Source organism: Triticum dicoccoides, chromosome 7A, assembly GCF_002162155.2.
Source record: "Triticum dicoccoides isolate Atlit2015 ecotype Zavitan chromosome 7A, WEW_v2.0, whole genome shotgun sequence".
Classification (NCBI taxonomy): domain Eukaryota; kingdom Viridiplantae; phylum Streptophyta; class Magnoliopsida; order Poales; family Poaceae; genus Triticum; species Triticum dicoccoides.
The window spans coordinates 351733605-351740527 of NC_041392.1; positions in this window are offsets into that span (position 1 = coordinate 351733605).

Genomic DNA, 6923 nt, shown 5'->3' on the forward strand with positions numbered 1-6923 from the left:
CGGGGTCATATATTTGTGAATTATTAGTTAGGTCATATATTTTTCGATTTTGTTATGAAAAACATCATATATAATTGTGTTGATCGTGTAGTTTTAAATGTGCAGTTGTTTCATCGCTGCGAGGTTTGGTGTTCGACGACCTCGCCGTGCGTTTGACGAGCTCTGCCCCTTCGTTCGTGGGTGAGCACAAATGACAAGTCCTCCTCCCCCATTAATTATTTGATCTATTCCGATGAAACTTGATAGCTAGCTATATATTATTATTCATGTCGGTCTTTTTTTATGTTGTACTAATTTCGTTTACTGTTTGTCATGGCAGGTGTTGAAAGATGGTGGGCGCTGGTCGGGAGCGTGGTCTGAGGTCTTCCATTCCAGACGCACCTCTCCGCCGAGCGTTGCTGGACAGTATGGCCACACCGCCGGGCCCTTCTTCGTCAACCACGGTGCCCAGCAGGGGACGAGGTAGGAAGAGAGGAGGTGGGGCACGTGGTCGTGGGAGAGGAGGTAGGGTGACTGCTACGACGCCTTCCTCGCTGCCACCCCCAGCCGTTTCACCCGAGCACGTGACTGCTAGGGTGGACTCGTCCGAGGAGGAGGCTACACGGACTCCGGTCCACGAGCCTCCGGTCCATGGGTCTTGGGCCCATGAGCCTCGGGTCGACTGGCCTTCGGCCCACGAGAGTTCGGCCCACGAGAGTTCGGCCCACGTGACCCCGGAGGAGCACACGTCCGGATGGGGTACCTGGCCGGATCAGCCCGAGGAGCCGAGTGGCCATGCTGATGATGGCGGGGAGCCGACTGATCTTGAGGAGGGGGGCATCGTCTACCAGCGTGGTGCTACACGGCTCCCGTCCGTGCCGGTGACCCGCGAGCAGAGGTGGTTGATTTTCCCTGATGGGGAGAGGTACGTAAGTGCATTTAATATTTTTGTACCTTGTGCATTCACGTTTTTTCAAATAACTAATGCGTTGGCCTTGTCATGTTGCAGGGGTTGGGACGACCATCATAGTGTCCGCCGGCCCAACTCCGTCCTTGGAGTTCTTTGCCAGCAAAACTTCCCGGGGTTTGTCACGTTGCCTGGTGAGGGTCGGCTTCCAGAGCTTGGATTGAGCTGGGAGCACTACGTGGCTGCCCCGGCCCCGCCGGATGAGATTATCGACGGTGTCGTGTGCAACACGAGGGCAGACATGGGGATCAGAAAGTTTTGGGTAATTTCTCCTTTACACATTTAAAAATATTCAACTAGCTAGTTATTAATTTTACTAATCAATATTGTCTCATTTGATTGCAGACATTCTACAGGTGTGAGGAGGGATACGAGGAGGACGCGGCACATGTTATCGAGAACGTCTGCAAGCGCCTACTCCAGAACTTACGGCACGAGGCTCGGGTGCAGGCTGTTCGAGACTACTACGCCTTGCGTGGTATCAAGAAGACCAAGCCGGCGTGCCGCGATAAGTTCCTGAGTAAGGAGCAGTACATGAAGGTAATTCTTAAGGCCTTCTCTACTTAAGTTCCTTCATTTAGTAATTCTTAGCCGTAGCGCTCAAGTTTCTATTTGCTAACTTAGGCGTCTCCGAGATGGTGTGCGGATCAGATGGATTGTTGGGAGGTGTTGGTCGATGAGTGGTGCTCACAACGATGGCTAGCCCTCCACAATGATGCCAAGGACAAACGTGCCCAAATGGAAGGTGTGCCACACCATCAAGGCAGCTCCAACTTATATCAGTTCGGGCGCAACTGGGTATGTGGTTTGCTTCATGATTCATGCAACTCATTCATCATGCTAGCTTGAGCCCTTTAATTACTAATTTTCATTGTTTCTCTCTTTCAGGCACGCTACAATAAGGCGGATAAGGTGCCAGAGGTGTACGACCTGTATGCCATGGCCCACACTGCCTCTTTCAAGAAAGTCAAGGCTTTCTCTCAGTCTGACCTCGATGATGCAAACAACTTCACCAACATCTCCTCCCACAACAAGCTCGTGAGATATAGAGATGAGGGGAAGGCGAGGAAAGGGGAGGACTTTAACCCGAGCTAGGGTCCCATTGATCCAGAGTTGTTGATGATATCTGGTGGAGGGAGGTCCCATGGCTCCATAGCCATTGGAGATGGACTTATCCGTTGTCCTAGCACTCTCCTGGAGATCAAGGCGCGCCAGTCGAGCTCCGCTCCTGAGATAAGGCCTCGTGAACGGCCAGTGCAACTCACCATCAAGGTTAGTGATACGTACTCAGCTATCTTTCTCCATTACATTGTGTGCGCTTCCATCAATGATTACAAATGGTCATGTGAGTGGTGTTGCAGGCTGCTATACAGAGTGAGAGAGATAGAACAGAGAAACTTCTGGCGGAGGCGGCGGAGAGGCAGCGGGAGTTGGAGGAGAGGACGACAAAGATGATGGAGGAGGAGAGGGCACGGAATGACATGCAGGCAAGGGCCATGTACGAGCTCCTTGTGGTAAGTTTCTTCTGCAGATTAGCCAAAACATTCATGTAGTGTTTGTCTCATTACTAACTAGTATGACTGAGTCATCAAAACCAAATGTGCAGTCTGTGTGCGAGAAGACAGGTCAGACTGCTCCGCCGATGCCAGTGATTGCTCCTGGGACCACGGTGAGTTTTATTTGAATGGACATTACTTGCTAGTCTTAACATTTGAGTGTCATCATGCTAACAAGACATTGGAAATGATCTTTGGTGCAGCGTAACTCCAGACAAGCATCGCACGATCCTTCTCCAGCTACCGACACGAGCCACCCCGCTCCTACACCTCCTACATCTTGGTAAGTTTATCTAGTGTTTTGCTTAACACATGCATAAAGACCTAGAATTAGCTTTATTTCCTCCAATGCTTACCATAATGACCTAGACTTAGCTTTATTTCCTCCAATGCTTACCATAATGACCTAGACTTAGCTTCTTCACCTCCAAAATGACTTAATAAGCTTACTGACCTCCAAAACCATCCATTTTACCTAAGTTAGCTCTAAAACGATCTGTACTTAGCCTACTTATGTCAAAAATTGCATAATTAGCTTAGTTAGCTTATAGATGATCCATTTTACCTAAGTTAGCTCTAAAACGACCCATTTTACCTAGGTTAGCTTATAAATGATCCAGTTCATCCAAGTTAGCTCAAAAATGACCCATTTTACCTAGATTAGCTCCTAAATGATCCATTTTACCTACGTTAGCTTTAAAATGACCCATTTCACCTAGGTTAACTCCAAAATGACCAATCTTACCTAGGTTATCTCATAAACGATCCATTTCAACTAATTTAGCTCATAAATGATCCATTTCACCTAGGTTACCTAAAAAACGATCCATTTCACCTAAATTAGATCTTAAATGATCCATTTCACCTAAGTTAGCTCAAAAAGATCCATTTCAACTAAATTAGCTCATAAATGATCCATTTCACCTAAGTTAGCTCAAAAACGATCCATTTCAACTAAGTTAGCTCATAAATGATCCATTTCATCTAAGTTAGCTAAAAAAGATCCATTTCACCTTAGTTACCTGAAAAACGATCCATTTGACCTTAGTTAGCTCATAAACGACCCATTTCAACTAAGTTAGCTCATAAATGATCCATTTCACCTTAGCTAGCTCATAAACGACCCATTTCAACTTAGTTAGCTCATATATGATCCATTTCACGTAAGTTAGCTCATAAATGACATACTCTTCTTGTTCTAGTCTTCTTCTTGTTCTACTCTTCTTGTTCTAGTCTTCTTCTTGTTCTACTCTTCTTGTTCTACTCTTCTTCTTGTTCTACTCTTCTTGTTCTAACTTTCTTATTTTTCATTTTGCAGAGTTCATTCACTTGACGAAAGCTTGCATAGATGGAGTGCTCCTTATCCCTTTCTCTGTTTCTTTTGTATCGTTGAACTATGCATGTATCGTTGGATGAAACTATTGTAATATATATGGTTGGATGCCTCTATGTTGAACTTGTTATGTATGATGGAACTATGCATGTAATATATATGGTTGGATGATGAAGTTATGTGTTGGATATCTTATATGTTTGCTCTGTAATGGCCTTTTGAAATATATCTATATATGTCATCTATATTTGTGATGAAATTGTTGGATTTAATAAAAAATAGATAAAAGAGCCAATATGCAGGCTCTTTGCCGTTTGCCACCGACGGCAACGGGCTCTTTGCCGTCTGCCGCGGACGGCAAAGAGGGCACGTGGCATCCAGCTGTGCTTCCTGGGAGCTGACCCTTTGGTCAGTTTGCCTACAGTGGCAGACGGCAAAGACTTTGCCATCAGTGGCAGACGACAAAGACCTGCCGTTAGCCACTTAACGGACTAACAGCGCAATTATTGCCGTCCGCCTTCTTTGCCGTCTGTCACGCTCTCTTTGCCGTCTGCGGCGGACGGCAAAGACTTTGCCATCAGTAGCAGACGGCAAAGTAGCTGTTTACCGAAGCCTACTTTGCCGGAGCCTTTTGCCGTCCGCGGCTGACGGCAAAGGCCTTTGCCGTCCGCCGTTCATGCCTTTGCCATCCGCCATGGCAGACGGCAAAGTAGCTGATTCCTGTAGTGCAACTCGGGAGACGCGCACCTCCGTGCCGCTCAAAATGGTCTAGCCAGAGCCACGGAGCAGTATGTAAAAGACATACGGGTGAGAAAATTTGGTGATTATATATATCAGTAGCCCCTGAGACTTGAAACAGTTAGGATAACTGATTTAAGGATCATTTGTTATGCAGGTTCTTACAGAAAAGAATACTCAACTGTCCCAGGAGCTGGAAGAGTGCAAAGCCCAACTTCAGGCTGCACTGGCCACAGCAGGGGAGCCCAAAGAGACCCCCTATGGTAATATATTCTTCAAATGATAAGTATCATATAGAATGCGGCGTGTATGCAGATCTGACGATAAAATTGCAGATGACACTGGAGTAAATCCGGATAAGCAACAGCTCCAACGCCAGCTGAAGGCCGGTGAGAACGTGCTTACGAGGGTGAGGCAGGAGAAAAATGATCTCCAAGATGCCAACACCAAGTTGGGCGTGGAACTAAAAGATGTTCGCGCCCAACTGTCGGACTCTGTTAAGGAAAATCGGCGGCTTCGACACGGCATATTTAGTAAGTGCTTGAACGAACTTTGAAAAAGAGTTCGGCGAGGAAGCTAGCTGACAAAGTTATGTCTGTAGGTATGCTAACAGGTCGTCCTACCGAGGAAATGCCCGGTTCAACGGGTGACCTTCTTCCCGAGCTCTCACAGCTCCACGAACGAGTTCGACAGGTGATGCAAGGCGTCGCCCAGGCCTTGTGGCCATCCGTCTCCATACCCGAAGGCCTTGGAGAGCTTGCAGAAAAGCTAAAGGGAGCGCGGCAGCGCTTCCGATTATGGAAGATATCGGCCTGCCGTCAGGGCGCCAGGGAAGCCTGGGCAATGGTGAAGACACGGTACACGAAGGCTGACCCGAACCACATGGCCGAAGTCGAACCTGTGGGGCCCGATGGGAAGGAGATCCCTGTGAGCTTAGTGTACGGTCAAGTAGAATTGGCCGCAAAGTATTCCCAACAGGACTGTAGACTAGACAACCTTTTGGATGGTATTGAAGAGGAATTCAACCAGTCAAATTGACTATGTAATTTTAAAGTGACATGTATAATGCCTTCTAGCCGGATTGTAGATCGTTTGTCGTGGCAGACCTTTTCTCTTTGACCTCGGGACCCGATGGTCCGGAGTGTATCCGAATACCCTCTCGGTTATGTAAGAACCAGGGCATGCGTAGAGACCAGGCATAGGGGTCATTAGTGCTTTATCAGACAAGTGCCCAACTAGTTATGTTATATTACATGGGTAGTAAGAAACATCTTCCAGGGAGAATAGTTTCGTTAAGGGTTCCTTTCCCTGGGTAAGCATGCCCTAAAGTGCATGTCCGGACTGCGACAAGAAGCGCAGAAAAAGCATCTGAGGGCATATATGGATAATAAATAAAAGCCATCTTTTGTTCACCGACCGAATATTCCCTTAAGAACGCTAGCTTTCGGCTTCACCCAGTCTGAGGTACACGTCCGGCTGACCCGGCGGTAACAATCACAGAGGTGCTCCCCTTATGCCCTAGCCGAATTAACGGGAGCGTAGGGCATAAATACAAGAGCCAGGCAACCCAGCTTGGCCAAAATTTAAGTCATATCGATGCATATAATGGTGAAAAAAGGTACACGCGGAAGTATAACACATGTGTTGGGCGTGAGGCCCAGGTAAATAATTTAAGCTTTTGTGAAAGAAGCCCCCAGGTATGAAGAGTGCGGCTAGCGCATTTGTAATGTATGAGTCAGGCACAAGATGACCCTTGAAGGCCTAGAGAAATAAAAGAAAGAAAGGGAAACAAGACAGATGATGCATATGCAGAAAATGGACAAAGGGAGGGGACTAACATAGAGTCCGGTGCTAGGCGTAGAATCTTCGAAGCCTGGCTGCGTTCCATGGGTTCGGCTCGAGTCGACTAGTCGATGCATCCCACAGTCGGTACGCTCCACCGGTCAGAACTTGGTCGATAATGAAGGGACCTTCCCATTTGGGCTCGAGCTTGTTCTTTTTCTTATCCGGCAGTCGTAGAACTAGTTCGCCAACGTTATATGTTTTGGCCCGTACTTCTCTGCTTTGGTATCTGCGAGCCTGTTGCTGGTAACATGCGGAACGGGCTTTGGCTACATCGCGCTCTTCCTCCAAGGTGTCCAGACTGTCCTACCGATCGAGCTCGGCTTCTCTTTCTTCGTACATGCGCACTCGAGGTGAGTCATGAATTATGTCACAGGGCAGGACTGCCTCTATGTCGTACACCATAAAAACGGTGTATATCCGGTACTACGATTCGGCGTGGTCCGCAGCCCCCAGAGTACGGAGTCGAGCTCCTCTACCCAGTGCGTGTCAAACTCCATTAAGGAGC